At 42.6% G+C, this 12,033-nt stretch overlaps 1 protein-coding gene across 8 annotated transcripts in view; it reads left to right on the plus strand.

Annotated features, from left to right (window-relative positions):
• The window catches only part of LOC309654474 (uncharacterized protein), a gene marked incomplete at its 5' end in the record, with an annotated part of 46,710 nt that overhangs the window by 6,376 nt on the left and 28,301 nt on the right, over positions 1 to 12,033 (plus strand). The window lies entirely within an intron of this gene.

The raw sequence follows: 12,033 nt of genomic DNA on the forward strand, positions 1-12,033 counted from the left end.
GTTAATTACATGTTTACTGGCTAATGAAAATTACAAATGGTTTTGCCACCTCAAACAATGATGAAAACTCTGAAGACACTGTAATTATATACTTTGAGGGAAATAACTCAGAATATTGATCATAAGAAGTGTAAATCTTTTTTTAACTATTCATTAATACCATAAATATGGGCTACAGAAGTTTTTCCTTGTGGTTTGTCTCATTAGTTATACGAGTGGATGGATGGTGAGGCTTCTCTGGGGAGGTGATGAACTCATTCTCTTATAGAAGGAGGCCACTTGTCTAACTGGGGGTGCCCCCCTCCCTTTCACCCCCACCCCCTTTAACCCCAGCAGAAGGTCGAGGGATAGTTGAACAGGGGGGCCGGGCTCAGGGCAGGTGAAGGTGATCACAGCTCAGCCTCTTTCCTCCCCTCCCCTTGTCCTCCTCTCTCCTCCTCTCCCTCCTCCCTTTCCTGCCAGGTCTGATCGATGACTGCCTTCCCCAGCCAGGGCGCCTGTCGGATAACCTGGCGTTTGGGTTCCTAATGGAGGACAACTCACCGCAACCCAGCGATGCAGCCCTGACAACCCAAGTTCCCTCCTTTAGAGGTGGCTAGGGCAGTTCATTGCAAAAGAAGAAGAAAAAAAAAGGTTGAGTGAGGTATTACTGGGTAAGGTGGCTCAGGCGGCCGAACCAGAACTAGTTTCCCTGGGTTTGGGAGTAGAGAAATATTTTGCTGTTTTGTTTTAACTCTGGCCTGAGTTGTAGCTTTGCACTCTGCAGTGTGGCAGCCACTTCGATCTTGGGGGTCAAAGGTGAGGGCTGCACTAACCCTAAAAGCCTGGTCTGGCCTGGCCAGAAGGCCGAGCCCGCAGAGGAGTGGGGGGTTGTCAGCCACGCCGCCTGACGCTTCGGAGGGGGTGTCAGTGAAACCCGCACGCGGGGGGCACAGAACCGAGAGCGGGTTTTAAGTGCAATATTGAAGGTTTTTAAAAAGTGCCCTAGGCTTGTGGGACTGGAGTCCTCTTTTTCCCTGAGAATTCCCAAGGCGCTGGTCTTTGTCTTAGAAGGAATGGAGTTTCTGAATGGTGTGAAAGGGACAGAGAGGGTCGCTTCAAATCGATTTTACTTGTCCTTTCTGTCTTTTCGGATCAACGCCCTTCAATGGGCACAGAGGTGCTCTTTCAACCAAAAACTTGTGCTACATTTTCTGCCTGTATTGGTGCTAAATACAATAAGCACTGGGCAGATTTTTTTCTTTGCTTTCCAAAGCAAGAAAGCACCCTAATTAAATTGTTTTATATGGACAGTCAAGACGGACCAATTAAGTATGCATTAGTATAAAGATATAGTCTGCAGATAAAGCGGTTTAGAAAATCACGTGTGCGACAAAGGAGAGGGTGCTAGCGCTGGGGAGGGGTGCGTGAACCAGCGAGGTGGCTCACCTCCCTCCCTGGACCCGGGGGGAATTGCAGAAGCCCCGGCCTCAGGTGAGAGGGGATCAGGGCCACTAACAGGTGGGCGACAGTGTTGGAGTTTTTCAGGCCCGCGCCCCCGACTGGAGAGCGGTGGAGCCCAGGGGGTTAGTATCTCTCACATCCTCCTACTCTGACAAGGCAGCGGCCCGAGGTGGTGGGTCCGTAGGAGGGGGCGAGAGCGTGCCATGCCTTACTCCAGGTCGGGCCCATTGCCTGGTGTCTAGATTCAGGGCGCGGCCCTGAAGTAAGGAAGGAGTGTGCGCCTCGGGGAGGCCAGGGGTGGCGCGGACACTGTCACTGCCGCGGCCGCAACCCTCTGGCAGCCAAGATCAGGGTAGGAGGCCCCCTTCCAACTCCTCCAAGCTAAGCGCTTTTTCCGCTTCTAAGGAAACGGGAGCGTCTCTGCGAGGAAAGTAAAGTTCCCGCCCGACGCCATCCGGCCCAAGGGGCGTCGAGGACCAGCCACAGAAGTGGGGAAAAGACTGAGGGTCTGAGAAAGGGTAGCGAGGACAGTGGCTCCCCGTCCGGGCCACCGCAGCTCTCGGCTTCTCCACAACCCCTCGACCCTCTGAGGTGTGGGCGGGCAGAGTGCATTTCACCCCGAAGGCGACGACTCCCAGGGCAGTGGCCTGGGCCTCCCCGCGTCGAGGCGTAGGCTTGTGATAGGTGGTCCCCGGGCCGCGAGGGCGCGAGCGCAGCGCGCTGCCGCAGGAAGGGCGCGCGGGGCGCACTGGGCGCCCTTGGTTGGGGTGGGGAGGGGGGAGTAGGGCGAGAATTAGAGCCTGGGGAGGCAGCTGAATGTCAAAAGTAAAAAGGTTGAAAAGCCAATTTTCCCGGCGCGCTTTCGCCCCCCCTTTGCTGGTTGCAGAGGCAGTAAATCAGCGGCCAGCGGCGAGGGCGGGAGGAGCCCCCTCGGCGGGCTCGGCGCGGCCCCGCCCTGACCGTGCGCACCTCCCGGTGGGCCCCGAATCGATCAGGAGCCTAGCTGAGGATGTCACCGCACTAAATATTTACTGATCACACACAAATAGCCGGGGCTCGAACGATTTTCCTCTGTGAGGAGAGCGCAGAGAGAAGGGTAAATCATTTTATTAGTGTGGATAAAGCCCAGAGCACACTCCGGGCTGGAGTGTTTTAAGATGTGTCTTCAACTGGATGAAAAGAGTTAGGGAAATCGATACGGAGTGATTAGAAGCCCCCGGGGTGACGAAGGGGGCCGGGGCTTTCAGGGATTTGGCGAGGCTGAGAGGGGGGAGCGAGCCTCGAGGGGGGCGGCCCGACCACCGCCAGGGAACTCCCGGGGGCAGGCCTGTGTCCCTCCCGCCTCGACGGGAGACGCGAGGGCGCAGCCAGCGGCAGGGAGTCCGCCGCGTCCCGGCGCGGCTGGGCTGGCGCTGGGTGAAAGCTGCGCGGGCCGCCGCGGGACAGAGGGCTTGGGTGCCACGGGGCTCCACATCGCGAGTGCCAGTGGTCAGGTGGCCACGGAAGGGGATCGCAGGCCCGGCGTGGAGATGCTGGCAGGTTCCCGCACAGCGCGGGCTCTCCAGGCAGCTTCCTGGAGTAACGACGTGGCCCAAACGGGTTGCATTTTCCCCCGCCGCGCCACGCAGCATCCCCGAACTTTCTCCCGGATGCACCTCTGCCCCCTCGTCTCCCCTAGTGTTCCAGAGAGGACGCAGCGGCCCAGCCCAGCGGGCTGCCTCTCCATCCCACCCACCCAGTGTCAAGGGCAGCCGCCGGGTGGCGGAACCCGCTGCGGACCGCAGGGCCAGTGGATTCCAGGTTCGGGGCTCCTAGGCAGGTGGGAGGAAGTCTGAGGTGGAGCAGGAAGGCAGAGGCAGGGTGACACACACCAACGACGCCCCCAGGATGTCCCCGTCCTCTCCAGGGCGGGAAATCAGCTTTTGGGGGGTCTCAAGCGACAGTCCAGCGAGAGAAATGGTTCTGTGGCCCCAAGGCTGGGTGCAGAAGCCTAAAGTGCGAGGGCGCAAAGGCTTGCGGGGCTCGCTGAAGTTAGCAAGGCTTTGGGTGGAGTTTGCTGGGAAGGAGAAGAAAACCTTCTCCCCAAACTCAAGCAGCAAAGTCCTGGCGCGAAAATGGCTTTTCACTTCTGGAAGCGGAAGGCATCGGTCGCTGCTGTGAACAAACCTTGAGGTTCGAAACAGCTGCAAATAATCAAGAAGGCACTAATTTCGGGGGGAAAAGGGGAGACGGAAGGTGAGGAAAGGAAAGATTTTTTTTCGTTTCTTCTTCCCTTTCTCTCTCTTAACCTTTACCTAAAAATCTGCCCTTCCTGAAGAAACCGATAGCTTGCTGGCTTTATTATTTATTTATTTATTTATTTATTTATTTTCCTTCTCTCCAAATTGCTCGATTTCCTTGGCAGATTGAGGAATTCAGTTCAGGCTGCCCTACTTGGCTCCTCGGTGCAACAGGAAATATAACTGCAGATCTAATTAACCGTTTTGCAGAAGGGAGAATTTTTTTTTTTTTTTTTTAATATGAATCCCAATGGCTTGGAGTGATGTGTTCAGGTGTGAGGCGATTGGTGCCTCGAATTCATTCCTCGGTAATCTTCTAATTCCTGCGATGGAAGCTCGAGAGCATCGCTGACCTGGAGGCTGTCAGAAGCCGGGTCTCCATTAACCCTTCTTGGTCTCGGCCAGAGCGAAGGTTAACTACACTAATGTACCAAAGGGGCTGTAGCAAAAAAGGAAGGAAGGGTGAAAGGGAAGAAGGGGGAGGGAGGGAAGGTAAATTCACTCTAGTTGCAAGGATTATAGAGCTCTGTCTTTCACTGGTCCTCCCCCACCCCCACCCTTCCTACGAAAGCGGGTTTCCATTCTGAGAGACAAGAGTCTCATCCATCAAGGCAGCTCACTCCACGGAGATGGACTTCAGGGAATAAGAAAACACAATGTAGTGAAATATTTTCTTCTATTTAACTGACCACCCAGTTCACTTTAAAAACAATTCTAACATGTATGCAACAATTAATTATTGTGGGAGAGGTTTTTAAAAAAACCCCAATCCTAATACATGTTTTACCTTCTTTCATTTAAGTAAAAGCTAATTTAGAATCTTGTCAGTAGCCAAATTATAGCCATAAAATCTAGATGAGATTAGGAAAATCCATTCTGCTGGTTTCACACCTGGTGGCATTTTTAATGAGTAGTTATATAATAGTTATGTGCATGAAGGTATATGCACATGGGTGTGTATATATTCTTATGGTGGTAGAAGTTCCATGATAGATTAAAGGTTTATATACTCAAGCACTAGATAGAGGCTGTCACTCATGTGTACATGCTGGGGGTCTGGCAGAAAACAGTGCAAAAAAGAGTTTTGAATGAGTTCCTTGGAATCTCTATTGTTGAAATACAAGCTGAAGCAACTTAGTAATGGTAAAGCTGTTGTGCCTTGCAGAATCATGGAAAGATACTTCAAGGTAAAAATGTCAGTTTTCAGTTTGGTAGCTTTGGCAGGGCATTTAAACAAGAGGTGAACATCTTTTGCCTAATATATTTATTTTAAAATTCAACAATATGCTACTCTGTTTATTTTACTTTTTAATGAATTGAAGAATTAAAAGAGAATAGGCTCTAGCTATCGATGCTAGCATAAGGGATTTGTTGCCCATTTAACTAAGTCTGAGGTGGTCTGTATATGCTTTTAATATTATATTGCAAGGCAACTCCAGCTGAGAAAGTTTTAAAGACACCTAAAGCCATGTGGACATCAGTTCTTATTTAGAAGTGGACAGAGTGAGGAAAGGTTGTCTGATTCTGTATTTTTTTCTCTTAGGAGACTGGTAATGAAATCTTTAAAATGACAGTTCATTTTTGGTTTGTCAAAAAAGGCATTAATCAAATGGTTTCAAGTGCCAGTCATTTAAATGTGAAGGTGTTAGTAAGGCAAATATCCAGATAACTTTATATTGTTAATTAGCTGCATCAGTGTACTTAAAGAAAATACAAACAGAACAACAAAGGGGATTTATCTTGTTTAATTTTCTTTAGCCACAAACTCAAGGTGAATTTCAGAAGGAGAAAATAAGGGCTAATTTCCATTCTATTGGTTTTTAGAAGGCTGAAAAACCCCAGTTTCAATATAAAGCGTATAATTAGAGAAGTAAGTAAATGGACAAAGACAGATATACTGCCATAATAGAAAAGCATAATGTATGAATTTAGAAAACATAATTAATTAATTAACTATCAACTGCACTTCTCTTCTTAAATGGATGGTTTCTTGAAATGTTGAACGGACACATTAAAAATAAAGGACTTCTGTGCAAAAGTGAGAGGAGGCTAACATAATATTCAGTTTTTTTGACCATAGGAAGTATCAACTTGAGGCTTTACAAAGTATAATGTTTAAATAAAATTTACACTGATTTTTTTTTTTGAATACAGGACACAGAAAGTTACCTTTCTTATCCCTACATTACAATTTATAATAAATTAATCAACCTTATCAAAGGGATTACAGTGTGCTTGACTGAGGTAAATTGACTGAGATGATATCACTTAAAATAGTTTAAAGCAAAAGTGAAAATGTAAAAGGAAGAAAATATTGACTTCAGTGATAAATGTCACATTGGGTATTTATTGACAGGACCACATTACATCACATGTCAGGGAGAAGTTAAAAATTTAGGCAACCCTATTTCTTGCAGAATGCATGTTAATAATGTATTTACTGACTCCAAAAGTTATGGTGGAAATTTTTATTTTGCATATACTTTGTTGCCATATTGCCATCCAAATAGAAAGAAGTGAAATTTAAGCGAGGGGGGATGGGGTTTAAAAAATATTAAACAATGTTTTTCCTTATAGTCTTCAAGAATTATGCTTAGTTACACATTGACTTTTTTCATATGATTTTGATTAATTTAATAGCTTTTAAAATCATATATATTGTGTTGAAGTCTACATTGTTTATACATTGAAAACAAATTCAAAGGCATCAGATCTTTCTCAGAAAGTGCAATTGAATGTTCAGTTATTGAAGAGCTACTATTTAAATTTCCCAGGTTCCATTATAAACAAACACACTTACAAACACCTGAATCTATTCTTTCCGAACAACTTGTAAAATTGCAACTGGCATGGCTGTGGATGAATATTTTGTATAAGAGTCTTTTGTTCTCTTCTTGTTTAGCAGGGAAATGCCTCTAATTTGTCTTTTATGCTTAAATACTTTAAAAAAGCATTAGTCCATATGCAAGAATTATTCATCCTTTTTAAAAAAAAGTGAATAAAATTCTAATTATAGAGAAAAGGTGTGATGTTTACTCTGAAGTTTCAGGAACATGTAAAGTTTTCTTAATAAACTAGAAGAAACTCTATCCTAGATAAATTTAAATAGGGCAGATATTGGGTATGGTTTACATTCGTGTCCTTCTGCCTTCTTGCCTTTGGCATTAAGGTATCTGGGTTTTTGTCTTCACACACTGTCTATTGTTAGCAGATTTTGAGATTAAAAAATATTTTCAAATTGTCTTGCCTTTATAGCTTAATGCATTATTAAATTGGAAAATAATATTCACTTCTGTGTTCAAATTTCTATGTCCAGACGATAGTAAAGAGGTGAGGTTCTGCATTACCCCCCCAAAAAAACCCAATAACAAAAAAGAAAACATCATTACATACACAAGCTAAAGAGGAAAACAAAAGCAAAAACAAAAACCTTAGGCTTCAGTGTGTTGGAAATACAGAATCATTGTTTTTACAATGGAGCCCTTTACAAGGCTTTTTTCATCTTAACTATCTACCAAGATGGGACACTTGAGTTTTGTATAATTTTTGAATTTTGAGCAAGTTTTAACAACATATCACAGGCTTTTTGAAGTGAAGAAAATTTGAAAAATAAGCCTCCAGAATAAAAAAACACAGATAAGTGACAGGGCATGATGGCTTGCCTCCGTTTTTAGGGATGTTACAGAAGTTTTACTTTAAAAATTACAATAACATGCTTTTTCATTGGGTGCAAAACAAGATAATTATAGGAGAAAAGAGAAGAAAAGATTCCCTCCCACTCTTGGCCACCAAAAAACAAAACAACAGCAAAACCCCAAAGAAACCCCAATCCTAACCCCCACCCTTGCCACTTTAGGGAAGTTTCTGTGTAACTGTGGGTCCTGCAGTGGTTAGACTCTAGTCCGTAGGCTGGCAGCCTCAAGAAGGAGGCAGATTCTCTGAGCTCAACTGCAGATGACCTACCACTTCGAGGTAAAGTTTGGAAAACAACTGTTGAACGTTAACCTCTCCTTTCCAAAGAAGGTTTTCAGAGGCGGGACAGTGAGAGCTGATATAACCAATTTTATTATTTTCTAAGGCATCCCTAACTTTTATGATCCCCCCCTTTCCTTTACTATCCATCTTTGTGCCTCCAGGGCTAGTGAGAGAGCAGGGCAGATTCTAGATTGCTTTCAGAGTTTGCCTTCTCTGATGATGGATTACCACGTCAATTTAAACGGCATAGGATTAATTTGTTTCAATGATTTCTCTTTAGGCTGAATGCCAGCAGTTTTTCTATCTCTCCCCTTGCTCTTCAGAACAACAACCAAAAAAACCAAAAAACCAAAAAACCAAAAAAAAAGCCTTCTTTCCATATTCTAAGTTAGGAGACAATAATAGAAATAGACAAGTTAGGTGTAATGTTGCAACACAGTTATGGGTCTGAGTGTTTTTATCTCTGTCTAAGAGGCTGAAACATACAGTCAGTCACATTAAAATGAAATTGGACTCAACATTTATTCAATAAATACTTGTCTTGTAGATAATACAGTGCCAAGTGCTTTTGACATATAAGGACTTAATTTGTCTTGGGTAACAAGTTATTAATATGGCACATTTAAACTTGCCACCTACAATAAGGTTTTTGAGATCTATAACAAACTCAGATGATTATTGTGAAAAATAATTTGTGTGAGGGCGGGAGATCTTTCTGAGAATGAATATCTTTATTACATATATATATATATATATATACACACACACACACACACACACACACACACATACATATGCATATATACATACATACATACACCCATACTAGTAACACACATACATGTCAGATCACATGCAAACAAAAAAGTTCAATAAAGTTAAAAATATCCATTCATTATGCAGGTAGATCTAACCTTTCCAAACTAAGAATATGTAAGCCAGTTTTCTCTTTTGAATGATTTCTAAAGTGCACAAGAAAAATGCTGTTCAAATCCACTTTCCTTGCAAGACCAAATCCATTATAAGGATGAAATGGCACAAAAAAGCACTTAGGTGCAATCCAAAATCAAACACCCCCTCCAGATTTTTCACCTAGACTAACCTTGCAGCCAGATAGAGCATGTTGCTTGTAGATAAAGGCAATTTAAGTGAAATAAGCTATCCCTAAAGTGATTATTGTATTTCTTTCTTAACTGGAGGTCCTCCAGCAGATGCAAAGGAACAAGAGAGGGGTTTTATCTTATAGACTGACTATGTTGAGTACATGTGGCTGTTTTGAACACTTGGCTGCTGTTTCATTTTTTTTTTCAGTTTTCCTAATTGCTTCTCCTTTTCCCAGCATTCCCCTGCACTGAAATTAAGCATCATAGTTCAGGATAATAAATTGCATTCTGAATATGAACACAATGGATTTTCTAGCCTTCCTCTTTTCCTTAGGCTTCTCAATGCTGTTTTTGAGCAGGTTCTACTTTCTAAGGACGTATGCAATCTGAGGCCAGTGACTGCCAGAACTGGAATCTATGCAATTTTAATTTGTAAAAAAGTTGTTAGTTGTTAACCTTGGGGGAGATTGTGCATCTCTGAGAAACCAAATCTTTGAGAGCTCTCCCTGGGAAATGATGTTACACATGAGCAGAAAATCTAGGCAAGAAAGGCTAATTGAATGAGGAGAGAGAATTAGGTTAAAAAATAGAGTACAATCTAGTATCACATTTTCACGAGTGTATCTTGAAATGAAGGTGTCTTCAAGTCGCCAGTGATGCCAGAATGTTTAGATGCTGGCCACAGATGGGAACACCTATTGAAATGTGTCTGAAGAAGATTAATAGGGCTTGTCACTGTTGGGAAAGCACTGCTTTGCTGTAAATTTCTACCAGCACAAGATGAATTACCGATGAATGCTCACTTATCAACCCCATCACTATCGTTCGACACTAAATCAAATTGAGAAGTTATCTGCAATCAGAAAATTTCTTTTTAAAATAGACATACACCTTTAGGCCCCGACTCTTTACTAATCCTACTCAGAAAACAATTCCCGTCCCATGATGCTTCTTTAGCTTAAACAAAATTGTATCTCAATAATGTATATATTTTTAAGTTCACGTGCAATGGACAGCTGGTCAATGGCAAAGTCTGACAGTATTTTAACAAGGTATGAAGGCTTCTTGGAAGCTGTCATTGAATATTTCATAAAGTGTGTTTTCTTTACTTTGAGATATTTCTTTCTCTAATTACTTGGAAGGCAAAGAAGAGAGTGCTGTTTTCCTGTTCTAAACCCTGTCCCTGCAACCTAATCATCTTCTAATTCCCTGGTAAGATAAAATTATGAGAGAATTGCAAGTTTAGGTAGAGAACAGTAGAATAGGATTAAATGGATAACAGTGATAACTGAGGAAATGCATTTATTCTTTTATGATTACATGGTGTTGCATGTATCTCATTTCTAAGGTGATTTATTTGTGGCATTATCTCTTTTGTCATCAGTGGCATTATCTCTTTTGTCATCTGTTAACCAGTTCTAAGCATCCAGAGGCTTTCTGACCTAGGAATAATAATGTTTAATAAAACCATCAACCCTTGTATTTTTATAGGACTCTACCTATTTAGGAAAGTTATTCTCACATGCATAACTCATTTGGTTTTTTACCAAAATCCTGCAATGTTGATATTTTAAATTCCCATTTTGCTGATGAGTAAACTGAGGCTCAGAGACTTATCTGAGGCCATGGAACAAATAGGAGCACAGTCAGAATTCATACCTAGGTCTCCTAGGATCCTTTCAGGGTTTTTCACTATGTAAATGAAGAAGAAAAGGACGGTGATATTAACATCAGCCAACATTGACTATATACCAGAACTATGGTAAACATACACATGTATTTTATTTAATCTCTTATACAACTCTGAGGTAGATATTGGTGTTATTTTCCATTATCCAAGAGAAAAATAAAAAGCAAACCAAGGCTTATGGAGGTTAGGGACTTGCCTGAAACTCACATTGCTAGTAAGTTGGTGACATGTTATTCAAATCCAGGAAGTCTACATTCAAAGCCACTTCCCTATCCTATGTTCCCGTTTCCAATTGCAAGGAGTCTTCAACTGCATTGAGTGGTCGCAAGAAACCCACTTATCTGTGGAATATAAAAATCCCTCACACTCTGAGGCAGTGTGTCATAGCAGAATAGATCCTGGTTTGGAAATAGACCTGGATTTAAATTCTAGCTTTACCAGTTACTAAGTATGTGACCTCCACTTCTTTGGCCTTTATTTTCTTCATCTCTAAAATGGGGTGGTTGGGTCAAATGAAACTATGGGCATTGCTTTTGGGTACTTCCTTCTGTCATGGTCTCTAAGAGAGAAGAAGTAAGGAACAGAAAAATGACAGCCATGTCTGAGAAGGCGAGCAGGGACAAGTGACAAATGAGGTACTTTGAGAAGTTGTGACTGCCATCTCTCAGAGACTGGCACTGGGGACACTCAGCATTGGATGAAGTCTCTTTTCTTCCTCTCTGCTTTCAGAGAGCACGGAATGCTTAAGGACAAGGATAGTTCTTTACAAAACCATAGAATTTAAAACTTACAAGGAGAACTTTACCTCCCTTATTTCCCAGATGAAAGCAAGAAGAAAAACCTGAGGTCTGGAGAGGTTGGGTGACTTCTGTAAGTTCTCCCAGCTGATTGGTGACAGGGTTGAAATTAGACCCCTTTTCTCTTGGCCCCAAAACCAGGAATCCACCCTCCCTCCCACAATATCTTCCAAACTATGCTCCTTATTCATCAAAAAAAAAAAAAAAAAGTTTAGATGATCTCGTCGTGTCCCTATTATAACTATTTTGCTGCTTTAATTATTTTGATATGATAATTTGTGTGGGTTATTATTGGTTGTAATATGAAATCTTCCTAAATCTCTCCCACAATAATTTTTCATAAAATCTGTTAAGCTAACCAGCCGAAGAGTTTAAGCTGCAATGAAGAATCACACAATAATAAAAATATTCTGTAATCTCCATTAGGTCACTGTAATATTCCAATCTGTATTTATTACAACCCTCCTCTTATGCTTACATAACCAAAATTGCTAGATTTATATTCTCTAATGGTTCCCCAATGGGAAAAACCTGTGTTTTTTATCTCCCTTTTCCTGTCCCAAATCACCCTTCCATACGTTGGCTGCTTTGGGAAACCCCGTCTGGGTTTAATCAGAAGTTGCAAGACAAAATGTGCATTATTAAGAAATATAAATATTTTCAGAAGCAATCAAAGGGATGAAAGATTGATTCAGCATGTAGATTGGACCTAATTCGAAGCAGCTTTTTTCTAGTGAAGGCTACCG

The sequence above is a fragment of the Balaenoptera physalus genome, assembly GCF_965194825.1.
Source record: "Balaenoptera physalus genome assembly, chromosome: 2".
Lineage (NCBI taxonomy): Eukaryota > Metazoa > Chordata > Mammalia > Artiodactyla > Balaenopteridae > Balaenoptera > Balaenoptera physalus.